Below are 18,661 nucleotides of genomic sequence, written 5' to 3' on the forward strand. Positions count from 1 at the left end.
AAGCAAACAGTTTTACCAAGGTGGGCATGTGTCTCAGTGCACGTGCCCACAACACATACAAACACAGCAGAGCTACACACAGCCTGTCAACCCAATGCAGCCTATTAATGTCCAGGTGGTATCTATGATTTATCTGGCAGTGACTCATGCTGGGCAGAAAAGCACAATTCATCACCATCAAATCTACAGCTCCATCCTTAGGAAAAAAACACAACAGGATCGCCTACACCATGTCTGTCCCTTAGTTGTAGCAGAAAGAGAGAAGTCATGGCCTAGCTTGTACCAGTCCAGCTGAGCCTAGCCTAACTAGACAGTACAAGGAGAGCAGCAGAGAAGTGAGGTTGGCTGAGGTTGTGACGGCCCATACTGTGGCCCTGGATGAAGGCTGCACACCGCTCCACAGAAACACTTGACTCATACATTCCTGCCTGCCTTGACCATGAGTTGACAGTACAGTTATGCAATGACAATGCCTTTGGGCCAGCAAGCCCCTTGCTGGTGGTGAAGATGATGGTGATGATGATAGTGGGGGGGAGCCAAAGTAGAGGAAGATGTGATTCATCATCTTGTGATTCAATCCTTTCCTTGGGTTTATTACAGAGCTGGGCAGTAAGACCTCAAATCCATATAATATATTGTCACATTTACCTCAATAGTGATAAATGACTGTTTTTTTAACCCAGAACGTAATTTCTCATTCCAGGGCTTCACACTAACTTTTTCCACCAGTGGCACTAGTGCTACCTTTTAGTAGCACCAGCAGAAAAGTTTGAAGCGCCACTTCAATCAACATTAAGGACAATATATTCATATTTGTCCCTTTTACCTTTTTTATCTTTATTGCTTTTTGTGAGAGGATCGGTTTGTAACATTGCAAAGAAGGAGCTTCATTACAGTACCGTAGGACAGCCAGGGTGCCTTGTTTTTGAATGAAGTGTATGAGGTGGATGTGACTGGGAGTTTTTCCAAGTGTTATAGGGTTTGAACCGTATGTTTGCCATGTTGGTATGTTTTTGCTATAGTATAACTGGGAGCAAACCATGCACACTAGAGCCCGACCGATATGGGATTTTTGAGACCGATACGGATACCGATTTTAGAGGGGAAAATTTCACAGATTACCGATATGGCGGCCAATATAGTGAATTTTTGAGCTGGAATGAAAATAGACCTTGGACCAATTAGACCAATTCTAGAAAAGAACACTGAGAAAATAAAGAATATTTCCTACTTTGATGTGCTGTAGCCTACAGACAAAGTTAATACAGTTAAGTCCAGTTATGAACGACATGGATCAAAGATTTGTGGCTGTGTTTTAGTTGTTAAAAATACATTCATCCTCATAATTATTTTGTATCTATATTTCACATACAGTGCCTGTTAGCAGGAGGAGAACACTTGCATTTCTTCTGTGATGTGATGTGATGTGATGTGATATACGGTCGGGACCGTTTCCCACAGCAACAACAAATATGGAGAAAGTGAAAGTCCCGGTGGAGAAATGGGACGTTGTAATAAGTGAATTTCCGTTACCGAAACAGCGATCATAAAGGCAGTATGGATTATACTGGACATGTATTGGAAATATCTGGTAAGCCTTTGCTTGTTGCACAACACTGTTCTGTCTGCTAGAAGTGCTAACCAGCTGGTTAGTGAGCTAGCAGCTGCTCAACTAACGTCAGGTGACGTTGCCGTGATCCGCTTTTTATTTCTCCTCACAAAAAGCGCTCCAGGCAGCGCTTTTTCCACATCAAAAAACGCTATGTGTGAACACAGAAATGATAATTTTACAGACGTTACAAGTAGCACTGTTGTCATCTTTCTTCGTGAAATGAAGCCACGCTTTGGACCATTTCTTCCTCTCCGCCATGACTCCTTCTTGTTGCAAGTTTCCAGCAGCGTGGACGCAGAGTTTGACGTCATGACGCATGAGTTTTTGCAATGCGCAACTGTCAGAAAAACATGCCGGCATCGATAAAAGGAATTGATAACCTCGGAGGCATACAATTCTGATGGATCAGACAATTTGGAACCGATTCTCAACTGGAACCGGTTCTCAATTCCCATCCCTAGTGATGACACCATTTCTAAATCACCCAAGCATCGTTTTCTGCATTATATGTTCTGTAAAAAAAGTTTTAATATCGGTGCATATCGGAAAACATATACGCCGATACAGATATATCTGTGATAGGCCCATATCTGCCGATAAAATCAATGGGCCAATCACACGTCGCATTAAATCAAAGAACGCTTGCAGTGATTGGCTGCAAGCAAAACCATACAAATAGTCATTTTTTTCTAGATCTGTGTACAAAAAGTATCGAATGCAGGTATCGTTTGACTGGAGAAGTTTCGATACTACTTGGTACTGGGTTATTTCGGTCGATACCTTAAAAGGTATCGAGTACCGATACCCAGCTCTACTCACACTGTAAGTTATTTTTGTACATAAACATTCACTGGTTTGTTTTCCATTTTGTTTATCATTTTATCATTATTAGGTGACCGGGCCTATAGGGCTTCTTCGCTCTTTATTAGGGGTCCAAGCACCGAAGGTGCTGGAACCCTATTGTATTTGTAAGGATTCTTCTTATTAGGGGTCCTAGCACGTAGTGCTGGGAACCCTATTGTTTTTTTTTCCGATTATTATTATTATTAGGGGTCCTAGCACGTAGTGCTAGTCCGATTATTAGGGCTCGAGCACCGACCGGTGCGAGGACCTATTGTATTTCAAGGAATTATTATTTTTACCTCCAATGAATCGCATTTTTGAGGGGCTAAAGGTGCTCCAAAACTCACCAAACTTTGCACATGCCTCAGAACTGCTGAAAAATTACATATTTTATGGGTCTTGCGCATGGGTGTGGCAAAATGGCTCAATAGCGCCCCCTACAAAATTAAAAAAAAATACTCATCGCTCTACGTTTCACCTACATGTACAAAATTTGGTAGGCACATGTATCATGTCCAGACTTACAAAAAACATCAATAGGTGCCATGACCTAAACCCAACAGGAAGTCAGCCATTTTGAATTGATTGTGGCATTTTTGCCCATTTTTGCCCATTTACAGGGGTCATACTTTAACGAACTCCTCCTAGGAAGTTCATCGGATCCACCTCAAACTTGCACAGCATTTACAAAACATCTTGACGATTAAAAGTTGGTAAAAGCTTGAGTTTTCGTCCAACGGCGTGGGCGTGGCTAGGCCTCCAATTTCCATGTTTCGCCACGAAGTGGTATGTAACTCCACTGGACATGGTCAAATCTGCCCCAAACTTCACATGTTTGCTAAGTGCCCCGGCCTGAACACATGTATATGTCAATATTCACTTATGGTCATAGCGCCACCTACTGGCCAAACAGGAAGTGGTTTGTAACTCGGCTGTACGTGGTCAAATCTGCCCCAAACTTCACATGTTTGATGACAGTCCTGGCCTGAACACATCTACAGGTCAATATTTACTTATGGTCATAGCGCCACCTACTGGCAACACAGGAAGTGGTTTGTAACTCAGCTGTACATGGTCAAATCTGCCCCAAACTTCACACGTTTGATGAGAGTCCCGGCCTGAACACATCTACAGGCCAATTTTCAATCATAGTCATAGCGCCACCTACTGCCAACACAGGAAGTGCTTTGTAACTCCACTGTACATGGTCACATCTGCCCCAAAATTTACACGTTTGATGACAGTCCCGGCCTGAAGACATCTACAGGCCCATTTTAAATCATAGTCATAGCGCCACCTACTGGCAAAAGTAAATTACATGTTTCATACTGAAAATTCAGAGCGGCATCGACCGGTCGGTGTCCAGTAAACGCGGCCGCCACTGCCGCCGCGGCCGCCACGGCCACCGCACACCCCGACGTGCACAAAGTGCGAGGGCCCGATCATCGCTGCTTGCAGCTTTAATTATTATTATTCTTCCCGTGCCCTAAAAGTATCTGGACCTCAGAAACCATAAGCCCCACAGCAGCCAAACTTTCCACATAGGTTGGAAATCTCACCCACTACTCAGGAAACAAAAATTACACCAATCTACCTGATGGTGGCGCTATAACAGCCTACTTCACGTTTTGGTCCATAACTTCTGAACCTTGAGTCATAGAATCAAAATTCCTATTCTCCTGGATTCCTTGGATCATTACGCATCTACCCATATAGGCCACGCCCATTTCCGTCTGACTAGATTTTCCACCATTTTGAATTTTCTCAAAAACCTATTTTTGCGAACTCCTCAGACCGTTGAGGCAATCATCTCCAAATTTGCCATGCATCATCTCTGGACTCCCATGATTAAAAAACATTAAAAGATATTTGATATTCCATACCGTTTTCATATAATTAGCTTCCAAAGTTTAGTCAAAGGTTGTGGGCGGGGTCTATTTTACAAAAATTGCCATAACTCATGAGTGCATTGTGCTACCTTCACCAAATTTTGTACACTTGTGCAGATGTCTACTCTGAGATACAAACCAGAATTTCCTGTCATTTTGCCCATAGGGGGCGCTACAGCAACATTTTACATTTTAAATGGCCATAATTCAGTAACTATAAATCATAGAAACAAAATTCTTTTTTTCCTGTATTCCTTAGGTGAAGCCACATCATATTCATAGGCCCCGCCCATTGCCGCCATATTAAGACTTTCCGCCATTTTGAATTTTCTCAAAAACCTATTTTTGCGAACTCCTCCTACACCGTTGAACCTATCTACTCCAAATTTGGTATGCATCATCTCTGGACTCCCATGATTAAAAAACATTAAAAGATATTTGGTACTCCATATCGTTTGGCCGCAATATGCCAATCAATTTCATGCCATGGCACATATTTGACAAAATGAGCCATAACCCATGATTGCTTTGTGCTATCTTGACTGAATCTGGTACACTTGTGCACATATCTACTCTAAGGAAATGTGCAATATTTGGTGTCTATATAACAAATAGACCGGATCAAGCGAAAGGTAAAGAAAAACGTTTAATTTCTCTGTAGGGTCCTTTCCATAATGTTGTCAGACACTTATAATAACAATCTGAGCCTGTCAGTGGCAAAAACAAGCACTTTTAGTGGACATACATTGACGGTTCACAATTGCCCCGTTGGATTACATTGCAGCCTGTTTCGTGGCTGCCGGCTGACGCGATCTCGCTCAATACTGGACCAATTTCAAAAATTGTTGTCCACATTAGTTACTTAGACACAAAAAGTTGGGAAAATAGGGTCCAGGTTAAAAAATACCGAAGTTACCCTTTAAGCCAAAATTTGACACGTTGAGAAGTGTTCTGTGAACACACCCCCAAAAGCATTTGGAGTTCCATCACTAGTGGGCGCTGTAAATGCAAAAAGTTTATATCTCGTAATCGACTACATGGATTCGTACGAAATTCAGTTCACACGATCTAGGGTCATGACTCAGTCGATGCATAAAATTTGGTAATGATTGATTAAAGTGGGCGTGGCTTATTACAACAAATCTAAATTTCTAGATATTTCACATTCCAAAATTCTAAATAAATCACCCGTACATCCTACAGAGCTGAAATTTTTTCAGCACATCCACTGAATTGTGACAAAAGTTTGCCTTACTGCAACCTATGGTCAATTCAGAAGTCCGTCACTCTATATTTTTCAAAATATGCAAAATCAATTAACATCTATATCTCCACAAGTCTTCATTCATATGCTACCAAAATTGACACAGACATTCTCTAGATGGTAGATATCAAGTGTCAAATGGTGTTCAGATCGGTCAAACTGAGTCCGCAGTGATATTCAATATCTTACTGTAATTAGTACTGTATGCACATCATTTTCTATTTCGCCAAATGTTTGATCAAACTTCACCAAAATATTTGACAATACACCCGAAACCAGCAGAATGATGTGTGATTTTTTTCAGAATTTTATCACTAACATTTTGAATGTTGTAAGCGTTTTAAGTTTAAATAGACAAAAATATGATGTCATTGCCTCAACTTGTGAGAAGGTGTGTGAACACCACGCCTTCCCAGTGGTGCAGTCGGTAAGTCACCTTCTCTGGGGATACAAAGATCCAGGGATCGAATCCCCAGGTGGCCAAGTCCTACTTGCCAACAATGCAGCAATTCATACATGTGGTATGTTTTCAAGTGCTTATTGAGGTCATATTAAGTCGAAGGTTTCCTATTGTGACCCCGTGAAAATTTCTTTTTATTATTATTTTTCTCTACTAAAAGTGTTTGTGCAGCAAAAACCATAAGACCTAGAAACACCAAAAATTGGCAGGTGGGTTGCAAACTCCTCCCACTACTCAGTTTTCCCCACTATGGCACACAGCAAAGTGGAAGTTGGCAGAGTGGTAAAGCTCAGGTCTTTGGACCACAAGGTTGTGACCTTTTTGAAGTTTCATGAAAAGTAAGTCAACACTAAATCACAGAGTGTAGAAAACTCAAAGCAGGTGTTTGACATCATCTGTCAATGGCAAAATACTTGATTGGCATCACTGATTGGGGTGTGGCCAGACCTTTCAACCCACAGAGAGCAGTGCAGCAGCGGCTTTCTGGCCCATGTGATTTAGTATTGTTTTATTCGTTAATGGAGAGTACTACAGTGTTTTATAAAGTGATTAGCGCTGTCAATCATAGGCTGCAGTATCACAATACTTCTCCCTTTAGTTATTTTCTCCTCAGTAAGCCTGTAACAGGAGATTAGCTCAATAGGTAAAGTGTCTGCCTCACAAAGACCAGCCAATAGCAGATGGCCAGTTCAGTACTCTACTTTTCACCATTAGGTGTCAGGCTTCACCACAGATTTGGGTTCGGGGTTTAGTTACTCTTTAATAAAATAAAGGGGCTCTGTTTAACATAAAATTAAATATAACATTAAAAAATCCACTGTTTTCATGTACACAGTTCACAAAAGGGGCCCTGTTACAGGGCAGTTGAACATAAATATAAAATAAAATCCATTGTTTTCACAGTTCACAACCAGCTGGGCCTCATTTATAAAACATTGCTTGCGCACAAACCCGGCCTGAGTGCTGCGCCACTCTGCACCCAGATTTTCGGATTCATAAAAACAAACTTGGCATGAGAATGTGCCTGCAGCTACGAAACATTGGACCCAAGACTGCGCACATTTTACAGACAATGGGAAATCGCGACTTCAATGGCAAAGTATAGTGAAATAAGTAAAATTATCTTAACTAGGGATGTCAGTTTCGGTTAATTTTGCTTTCGATAGGCGGACACCCATTAACCGGTAACTAACCGGTTAATTTTTAAGAAAAAATGCAAAATGAAGTGAAATACAAGAAAGTGGCACTTTCCTTTTTAGTCCGGCGCTCCATTGACTCAACTAGTGCAGTGCCCGTTCGCCCCACTGCTGCACAGAGCGCTGTTCGCTTGTTTATTCAAAGTTTATTAATAATGAACGTGTCGCGTGTCCAAATTGCACCAAATCCGACACTGCACGTCCTTGGTCCCCAGCAATACACCTGCCAAGTGTGAAGTAGATCGGACGAACATTTCTCGAGATATGCGAAGGACACACACACACACACACACACACACACACACACACACACACACTCACTCAGACAGAGATTCCTTGCTTTAGTAGATAGATGAGCTTTGGCGCTGCATTTCGAAGCGCTGTCCATTTGCTGTAATTTGCATATAAAAAACTGCACTTGTTATGCACGTGTAGCCCGTTTTAATATGAAGTGCTGACTCCGCCCACCCAGGCCAGTTTCGGCGTGCACCGGTAGCAATTACAAGTGGACCCTATCCTACAGGTCCTGCTCTCAGCGGAGGGAGGGAGCTACGCTGTGTGTGGGAAACGGTGTGATCATCAGACCTCTCTGGATTAGACAAGCAAGTAGAGAAAACCGTCAGCCGAACCAATTTATTGCCAAATGCTTTGGGATTCAACACTTTAACATTGCTTCCCATGGTCAGAAAAAGTCGCCAGATTTGTCGCTAGTCGCTTTTGAGAAATAAAGTCGCCAGGGGGGTCTGAAAAGTCACTAAGTCTAGCGACAAAGTCGCCAAGTTGGCAACACTGGTGTATGCAAATTAACCTATAGACCGACATGCGTAACCGGTCAAAAATATTCTCGGTGCTTAACCGATTATCGGTTAACCATTGACATCCCTAATCTCAGTTCATTTCCAGGCCTACTCCACATCAACTTAGAAAGCCCTCTAATAGTAATATTCTGTGTCATAAAAACGTCTACAACTTAATAGTGTCTTTGTTGCCTATCAATTGTCCAAAGAACATCCACATTTCATTACAGGCATATGGTGTGAATTAGTCTCAATTAAGTGTATTACAGTCTTTTAGCAGAGCCCCAATTTGCCGCCGAAAAATTGCAACAAATTCAAGGCATTAGGCAATTGGACTGGATGTCACAAGGTTATAAAATAATGATGCATTATGGTTTCGTGGCGCATTGGAGACGCTGGTTCTGGGCGCACAGCCATCCACTCCAGCCTCCTCTTCATCACCAGCCGCACCCACTGTCTGATACCCCAAGTCAGAAAATAACAAAGCACTCGTCTAGTCTGTTCTTAAACCTGTAATAAGCGATATCAGACCTTATAACCTATCCTGAAACTAATGTGTGTTATGTGGAGATTTCATTGAGACATAATGATATAAACCAATATCCACACACGCAGGCCAGCTGTGTTGCTGTTTTCACTTCTTTTCTAAAGCTTGTCAAATTCTGCTCCGGAACAAAGATTCTCCCAGTCTATTCAGTAGCTTTTCATTTTTTTAAAACTAGCTCCCTTGCTGTTTAAAAGCATCCCTCACCTCTCCCATTCCTGAAAAAAAATCTTGTAATGGGGGACTTGATGAAGTGAGCAAGTAAACTTGTTAAACTAGTAAACTTGCTACCTACCTCTTCATTTGTCATTGTGGGACATGTAACCTTCAGTGGGAGAAAGTTCTGGCAAAGTGAGACTGGTAACAGGTAGGGTTGTCGTGGTGGGCGGTGTTACCGGTGGCATGCGGTCTTGGAGTCCACACTGGTGTTATTAGCCCCACACCGGGAATACCGTTATTCAGGGTTCTACGGTAAACATTTTGCCAGGGAGCACTGATGCTCCTACGTTGAAAAAAACAGGAGCTCACAGCAAAGTCTAGGAGCACAAACTGGTTATGAATGTCCCCGTCTACTGGGTTAGGGTTAGACCCAAACCCTGTCTGCTGTTCAAACTCTAGCAGCCAGGTTACTTTTCATGGAGTCTGCTGTCTGCCCAATCATTACACAGAGCAAATACTCTTTAGGCTGTGCCACAGGTGGCAATGGTTTGAGCATTTGATGGTACGATTGTAGTGTAAGGAAAAATCACGATTTCACGGTTTATAATTTCAGGTTTTATTGTATTTTTCACAACATTTCTTCTGGTTCTGCGGGAAAAAAAAGCGTACTCTACATAAAAACCACATTTAAATACAGTGGAAAAAGTATGTATCCTAGTTGCCTTTTAGAATTCACAACAGTTGCCATTTGAAAATGAGATAATACAGTAGCTCCCTTTTGAAGACAAAAAAAAAGACGGATTAGACTAGTTTTTTACACCTAGCCTGATATAGATGCAAACTGAAAGTACTGTAAATAATCGCACCAAACGAGCTGATTCAGCCCCGCGAATGGAAGACACAATGCTGAGAAGAAACACTGGAATACTTCTACTTTGTTTGGACTAGATTACAGCCATGTTGGTGGGTACAATACTCCCGTTTCTGCTTTACTGATGTTGGCTTACATTGCACTGAAAGTCCAACTCAAACCGCAACTTCGTTGATTTATATTTAATCCCCTACCAGCTTAACGTTTCAGTGAGCAACTTGCCGCCAAGTTAAACAGGTTTCAATTTACTTTTATTACCTTGTCTTGATCATGCAAGGATGGATGGTGATCTGGAAGAGTCTTAGCAAGGTAGATATTTTTGAGCAATTGGCAGCCGCATTTCGTCGGCAGCTTTGCAAATTGAATATCAGTCTTCTTCAACAAACCCTGTCATTTTGTAGGAATCCAAAATGCTCCCACACTGCTGATTTATGGTACCATTTGGTGGATAAAAAGCTGGGATGTTGTCACAGGCGCAGTCTCGTGCAAACGTGCGGCTGCATTCAAGAGCACAGAATCACAGGCAGCACACGTTGCCTACTACAGCCCACTGACGCCTGAAAGTAGCATCAGCAAATGCATACACCCATAGGTTCTTGAACGTTCTAGTTATGCACACAATGAAATGTGGACAATTTTATTTTTGCTTGCTGTATTTTAATAGCGCCGTGCATGTAGACTATATGCGGTCACGCTCGCTTGCCATGTTCATTTAATGTTCATTTCGTTTGTTTTATTTTTTAAGCCTAGATCTAGGCTACTCATCATACTCTGTGTTGAAGTGGAAAAGGTTATGATAAAAAGAAAGCCATGCCTTTACTCAGCATGACCAGGATAGATAACTGCAACTATAAAAAGATTTCAATCGTTATGAGTAGTAAATGGAATGTCTGTGTTCACACGATAACTAGCCTATAAAAACATCCAAAATGACAACTATATTCTTGGTTCCATCTCAGAGCAATTTTTTGGATGTAGAGACAACGATAAAACATTTTCAACCAATCAAAATAAATTTCTACAGAAGGAAGGGGTGGGGGAATTTGTTAGTTCACTGCAGTGATGGCTTTGCTCGCTGAGGAACTGATTACAGAAGTCCAGAGGAATCCGGCGCTGTTTGACAAAGACAATTTAATTTAAGACAAATTAAAAGTCCTCCGGAACACTGGCAAGGTGTAGCATTATAAATGTGAAAACACCCTCTGAGTGTTGTACTCCCACCAAGATATCTGTGCAATAGGTCCACTTGATATTATAGTCAGTGTGAAACAAATCTGACCAATACAATGTAACAATGCAGTCAAATCTAGTTTGGATTTTAAAAGGACTAGTCCTATATAGTGTGAAACGCCCTGAGAGTTGAGTGTGACAGCCAATGAGAGTTTAGATACAGGGGGAAGAAAAAGAAAATGAACCGGAAGAGAAGTCATGTTTAACAATACCACCGACTCACATAGACAGTTATCAGCACGTAAGTTGCTATAAAATGTCCCCTGGAGGAATAAATAATAATAAAATGGTATTATATGGCAACGTGCCTGAATCAATCCTCATAAGTAAGCAATTGCAAATTAAGTGAAAGACGCATCATACAAAATTCTTCAGCAGTATTATCCTTGTCATCATGACACTTCAAAACATCTTTGTGATGTAGCCTAAATGTAACCTGTAGCTTCTGTACCACGAAACAATAAACAATAAAACATTTTGTAATTGTATTTACAGTGAATTGTTCTGGACGAATGGGAAAATGTTTTTGAATGACAATCGAATTTCATGGAATTTTGGAAAAAATGAAAACATTTTCCACAGCCCTATGTGTGTCTGTAAAGTCTGCTTAAACCAAGCCCCTGTAAATAAAACACCAAGGGCAACCAGGACATTCATACTGGAGGGCGGGGGTAGGGAACCTTCCTGCAGGAGCTATTCATTACAGCCTACCAGTCATGTCTTAACATGTATCTGTACACACCTTCCCTCTTCGCCCTCCAGGTACACATTTCTGATGAACGCCCTGAGACTGCTGCAATTCCACAATGCCACCCCATCCCCACTCACAAACAATGACCAACATGTACTGAACCATCGTTGGGGGGCTATTCGACATCGCAGGAAGTATGTCAATATTCACAAAATGTTGCAATATTCAATAACTCTCTCTCTCACACACACACACAGCCATTGTATTTTTAGTCTGCTACTGTCATTAAAAGCCAGATTCACAGCAACTTCCTTTACTGTTGCTATAATCCAATGTCATCTGAAGCCAAGCTGCATTGCTGACCTGCTTCCTCTGGGTCAGTTACACTTGATGCCAACCGGTATCAGAGAGCCAACCAGCTGCTCCACGTACCTCTAAAGCAAAGACAACACACACACTACAGCAGGGAAGACATTTCTGCTGCTTTACTCCAATATTAACCCTTTAGCCAAAAAGATTCAAATTCTCAAAACCCTGATCTTCAGAGTCGGTCTCAGATGACAAACTGTTAGCATTTCCTCCCTCTGCGTTGTCCTGGCCCAAAGTTCTATCTCATTTTTCAAGGGAGGAACAAAGTCTGATTCAGTGTTGAGACCCATGTGAAATCCTGCATCTGAGCAACAAAAGAAATATAGCCTAAAGAGCAGAATGTTTCAAATGATTGAGGGTCGACAGAAGCTTATTTGGATAGTTCAATGTGGATGCTCAACTATCAAGTGACAGTAGCAGTAGATGTTCAACAAAGGGTAACCTGCCTATTTGTTGTATACGGCTTAATCTAACCCAACCTGGCCCCATTTCTAATCGTAACTCCAGATTAACCCTAACTAGGGATGGATATTTAGATTTTTTCCGATACCGGTGCTAAAACGATTCTTTTAAAACGGTACCGGTGCCTGAACCAATACCTTCTTTAATATAAAGCACAAAAAACAACATTAAAGAACATATTAATAAATAAACAATACTAATTTAAGAGGAAATAACAGTTACAAGACTAATAAGTAACAGCAAAAGAAATACCAAGAGCAAACTTCTAGACTTCTACTCTCGTACAAATTCTTCTACTCTTCTTCTCAATTCTTTTGCAGAAATATAACCATATCTGCTTTCTCTGGCTATTTATTGTGACATTCTAGTTATTAAAAGTTTTTATGAACGAAACCTATTTGTCCTTAATTACTTTTCATATAGGGCTGGGCGATATGGCAAAAATCTTTATCACAATATATTTTTTTTATCAGTCAATATCGATATATATCACGATATAAACTAAGTCATTATTGTCAGGCTTAAAAATTACCTTTTGAATGAAAGCTGAAGATACCAATGTTATTTGGAGGCTTTTTTTTATTTTCAATCAGAAGAGAACATGAAAATGAGGTCTACTGTTAAGTGCCTGCCAAAAAACAAATGCAAGGTAGTAGGCTACAATTTAAAAAAAAAAAACTGTCAATTCCAGTCAGCATATATCCTTTGTGTAAAATACAGCATTTACATAAATCATTAAGATATTGAATGCCTGAAATCTCAAATCTGCCAACTCACATGATTTATAAAGATTCCTACTGAGCCGACGCTTGAACCTCCCTCCGACGGTACACTGATTTCTTTCTTTGCCTTCCTTTACACCACTCTTTTCAACTTTAGTAGCTGCGCAACAACCTTTTTGACCCTTTCGGTGTGCTGTCAAACACAAACAATGACGTAATTTGATGCTGGCGGGTCACGTACGTACCGTACTCACCCTCATGTCAGTTAAAACCAGGGTGACACACCTGTGAAGTTTTTAAGTCCATATATAAACACACAGCCAGTTAGCTAGTGCAGCTGAGCAGCTCCGTGCCATCCTCAGAACAGGAGTTGCTGGATACCATTTCTTTGGAGTTCCAAAAACGACAAATAAAAAGGCCATAAAATTACTCCATACAGCTTGTGCAGCATAATCCAAGTGTTCTGAAGCCAAACGACTGCACTGTGGGTCCAAAAATCCAATATGTACCTCATTATCTCCTGGATTTGCTGCACTTCTGCACCGCGCCAACCCTACAGTAGCAAGCAGATGCTGCCTGCAAGAGCTGTCAAGAATATTGTAATTAAGATAAGATAAGATAGCACTTTATTGATCCCCTTGGGGAAATTACAGATAGAGCGTGCGTGAATGACACAATAAAGTGGTAAATACAGTCAGTGGCAAATGATGCTGACCTCCAATTACTTGAATTTTTTCAATTGTTGTATTTTGTTCTCTCAAGTAAGGCATTATGCCAAATATGCCTTAGCTGTTCTGAAAAGTAATTCTGAGACAAAAGTAACTGTACACAGGAATGTCTGTCTTAAGTAATAAAACAAAGTTAACGCCACTAAAGCTGTATGTAGTCTTTTACGCTAAAAATGTATTCAATAGGAATCGATTAAGAATTGGATCGATAAGAAGAATCGAAAATGGCACGAGGAATCGGTAAAACCCTAATGATACACAGAAAAAGAAAAAAAAGTTTGCGAAAAACATTAACGGATGTTTTCTCAATTGGTGAGGAGATTAACACCAGAAAGCCCAACATACCAAATGATGGCTGTTATGAATTTTAGAATTGGAATAGCTAGGCTTTCAAAATAATGTGCAATGCTGTCTCCATTACTTTTCATAGACCCTCTTTCCCTAGGCAGATTTTTTCAAAATCATTAAAGAAAATATTTAGAACTATATTTACCTCCACACTTTGACAGGTGATTGCCACAGAAATGACGCAGACATGGTGGTCTAGCTCTTACAGCGACCAACCATTTCAGTTTTTAAAAACGTACAAATACAATACATTCAAATTTTATGTTGTATTTTCATAGCTGTGTCTTTCTGTAGTCTAACAATGTGTGTGTTTGTGAAGCCCACAGGGTTCAGCCTGTGTGCGCGCCAGAGTTTCCGTTATTACCGTTTTTTACCGGGAAAATCTGTTGAAGTCCGACATATTTAAATCTCTCCGGTCATAATGTCCGGTGAAAATAATTCCCTCTAAGCACAATTTGAATTGTATTAAAATAGGCTAAAATTAAATTTCCACATATCCTTCTATTAAAAAAATGACGGGGATCTCTCTCTCTTACAGTGGCACCTATAGTCGCAGGCCTTTTGGATTTCGGTGCCACAATCTTCGCTTACATAGGCACCTTCTACAGACTGGAGAGCCGCAGCCGCGGGTCTGCCATAAGCGAAATATCTTCCTCCTCATCTTCAGTCTCTCCGCCTGTAGCCTCAGGGCTAGTATTTTTGGTGTGTGGACTGTCCGACTCTGAGGAAGACGCACCGGTGTCACTCTCGACAATAATTTTGATTAGACGTGAACGATGGTCAACCTGTTACTATGCAGATGTTCATTCATAATTTTAAGGGACACATAGGGGAGAGAGGAACGGGGAGAAGTGTTGCCAGGTTCTTAGCGACAAAACCCTCCCAATGCCAATTAAACCCAACCCATAAACAGCCCAATGATCAACGAAACTAGTCCAAAATAACAAAACAATAACAAAACTTCACAATACCACCCTGACAAACTTTATAAACAGCGTTTTAAGTCCTACAGCATTTATAACATTTCCAAGTACATTAGAAACCGCGAACCTGGCAACATGAGGAATGCGAGCTAAACTAGTAGTTCTGCTTGTCACCCTACATTTATGAGCTTCAAAACTATTTTTAGCGTTTGAATTTCACAATAATCCTTACACAGAATGAAAGCCAAGGCTTTATTTTATTAAAATCTGATGAAACCCCAAAACAGCCAAAAATCGATCTTTTCTCAAAATCACGTTTATCCACAAATGCGCCGTTGCGACTTCCGACTGATAATGATAGAACGCGTCACATATTTGACCGGAATTTCTCCCATTTGTCCGGGACATTGAAATCTTCCAGGACACGTGGACCGGCACCAATTTTTTCTAACGGAAACTCTGGTGTGCGCGCGTAAGACTTTGCCATCCTTTTGACTAATGGCCTGATGATGATGATGATGATGATGATGATAACGTCAACAACCATCAGCAAAAATGCGGCACTATTGTGAGAACAACCTAATTAGAAAATGTGAATCCAGATATTATAAAAGGTTTACTGTCAATTTGCTGGTCTTCTTAGAACCCTAAAATTCATCAAGCTTCCCAGTATTAAAAGCGGAACCAAGTCAAGTAGTTCGACTTTCCAAAGGGCAAGGTTTCCCCAAGGCCTTCCTCTTAATTACAAAGTAGTTATCTCAGACATCAGTAATATGCTCCGAGGACAGAAGTGGGCTTGGGCCTACAGCTCAGCACTAATTGGGTCTTCCACTCAAGAATAGAAAGGGAACAAGTCAGTCTTCAGAGAGGGGAATGTGACAAAGGAAAATCAGCTTATTATAGCCACTTCATTCTAAATGTGGCACTTCAGGGCCTTATTCTTCATTTTAAATCTAGGAGGAAACTGAGCAGCACGCTGTACATGTTCATTATTTTGAATGTACCAGGGAAAAAACCCAAACTGTGATTTATTTGAAATGACTTCAATAAGTGTGCAGTGAAACTGTTCCTACTCCCTCCACATTCAGCAGAGTGAGTGGTGGTGATTCATGTTATCATGACTATCCTAGATGCAGCCCAACAACCAAGGGATCTGCAACTTGATTTCCTTAACAATAATCAAAGATCGTGTGGCTCCTTGTGTAGGGAATTCGGCTATGATGGAGTAACCTGGACCGTTCCAGAACATTCTGTTGTCAAGCTTCAACAAGTAACCATTTCTGGAAAATTCGGTTATTACTCAAGTCACAAGAAAATTCAGGCACACTGTGAATGACGGACTGGCTCCATATAATAACTAGCTTCTTCAAACAGCAGTAACGGTGAAGTTCGGTAACTATGGCCAGATAGTCGAGCTACAGCACTTTCAGACTCAATAGATATAAAAGCCATTCTGTTCTAGGTCAGCAATGCTAGTACTACTAACATAACTCTGACCCTAGCGGGCAGGAGCTGGCCAAAACATCCAACCTGTTAGCCCGACAGCTAAACCAGGCAGGACACAAGCTTACAGCATTTCAAAACAATGCCTCAGATTAAACGAGATATTGATGGAAATACGGTACTACTATTAATAATTTTAATAAATGTCACATTATCTAACTGTCATTCCGTGGAGAATAGAGGATAGAAAAGACAGTTTGTGAATAAAGACGGGAAAACTTTCCCATCTGCAGCCAGCAGTCCGCCATATGAAGCATCAATATGTCTGGAGCCTTTTAGCGTGCTAACAGCTAACAGCTAGTTATGCATCTAGATGGCTGTTAGCATAGCTAGCGCCAGCTATTTATCTGGACAGATTGATACTCTAACCTGCACATGCAAACAAAACACGTCATTTGAATCGTCTTTTCTTTATGTCCAGTTCCATCTACAGTGCTGGCAGATTTGTATTTCAACTGTCCAGGCGGTCAAAGACCTCCACAGTAAAACAACCCCAGTCCAGTTGGTACTGAAGAACAGCTAGCTGTTGAGGCTACATTCGCTCCTCACAGGGCTGCACAAATATAACGGGCTTCAAGTTTAAGATACCGTAACAAAACATAAAATCTGTAAATAATTCCTGCCTTACCAGTATTCGTTCTCAGAGGATAGCAATCCGACCCGAGTGAGAGAAGGAGGAAACCTTCAACATTTAGAGTAAAAAGTGAAGTTCAGCGTATTGCTGCTCAGTCCGCCATCTTGGTTCTGCTGGAACTCTGGACTCAACCAAATCCACCGGGCAGGGTTTTTACATTTTCAACCCTAAAATAATTTCCATAAAGTCTGCTTTCACCTGTCAAAGTGCAGAGGAAGACAGGCTATTGTCTGTTATTCTGAGTAGATTCTAAAAATAATCATTAAGATTTATGATGGTATGTCAGTGCCACAGTGCATACCTGACGTTTCCATATTTTGCTCACTTTCCCCACATCACAGATAGATCGGACGGGACCCTAGAGCCCAGGTGGACTTTCTAGTTTAAAACCTCATTGTTGGAACACGATTTATAATGTTGAATTGATTTTTCTTTTACAATGTTCGATTACTGGTTTATATTTGACTGTAGTTTCATTCCGTTGGCATGTTATTTGCACATATTTGCAATAAGTTAATGCTCCTATCCATATTACCGTCAGTAAAGCAGTTATGGAAGGATGGCATTTTAACAAGTTACACTGGCATTTGATCTACTCCTTTATGAAAAATGTTTGTTAAAGCTGGTTGGTAATTTATTAGTGGAAAGCGAGCATGATTTATGCTGTGAAATATGAATGTTTTGTCTTGGACTCTTTGATGGACTTCTAAATTGTATAAATGAACCTCGCCCTCCCTCTTGTGGCCATTGTTGAGACCATACGGATCGTGTGTCAGGACACCTAATTTAGTCCACATTAGAGCCACAGGCCCCCATTTGATTTTACCTCTTGGACCCAGATCTGACAATATTTCTATTGTTAGATGTGATTTTGTCCGGAATCCCATGACTATCTGCACTGTAGGCAGATAGATAACAATGAAACTATGATCAAAATAGTCATTCTTCTACATTCTCTAATTGTGTTAACTTCTTATAAATTAAATAATGGTGAAGTTTAACAATTCATCAAGTTGCTGTGGATCCCTTGGAACCCCCTCAAGGACGCCTGGTGGTCCCCGGACCCCACGTTGAGAACCACTACGTTATATGCTTCATCGAGCTCTGTAGCTAAATGGTCTTCTCTCTTGGCCCACCCCCAACCCCACACACAAGTCACAGTGAGTTAGTGTTTTGAATTATCTTTATTAAGTAAACTCTACATTTTTAGTATTGCTTTTATCTGTTCTTTTTTAATCTTTTCACTCTAAATTACAACCTTTTGCAATCAGCACAGTTTTATATATATATATATGTATGTACGTATATATATATAAAACTTTGTTTTCAATCAAGCTACACTTTTGAGGAATACAAAAATATCACAGTACATTTTCTACTAAGTCACTCTTCACCCGTGAGGTCCAGAGCAAAATC

This window comes from Centroberyx gerrardi, chromosome 15, assembly GCF_048128805.1.
Source record: "Centroberyx gerrardi isolate f3 chromosome 15, fCenGer3.hap1.cur.20231027, whole genome shotgun sequence".
In the NCBI taxonomy this organism is placed as follows: domain Eukaryota; kingdom Metazoa; phylum Chordata; class Actinopteri; order Beryciformes; family Berycidae; genus Centroberyx; species Centroberyx gerrardi.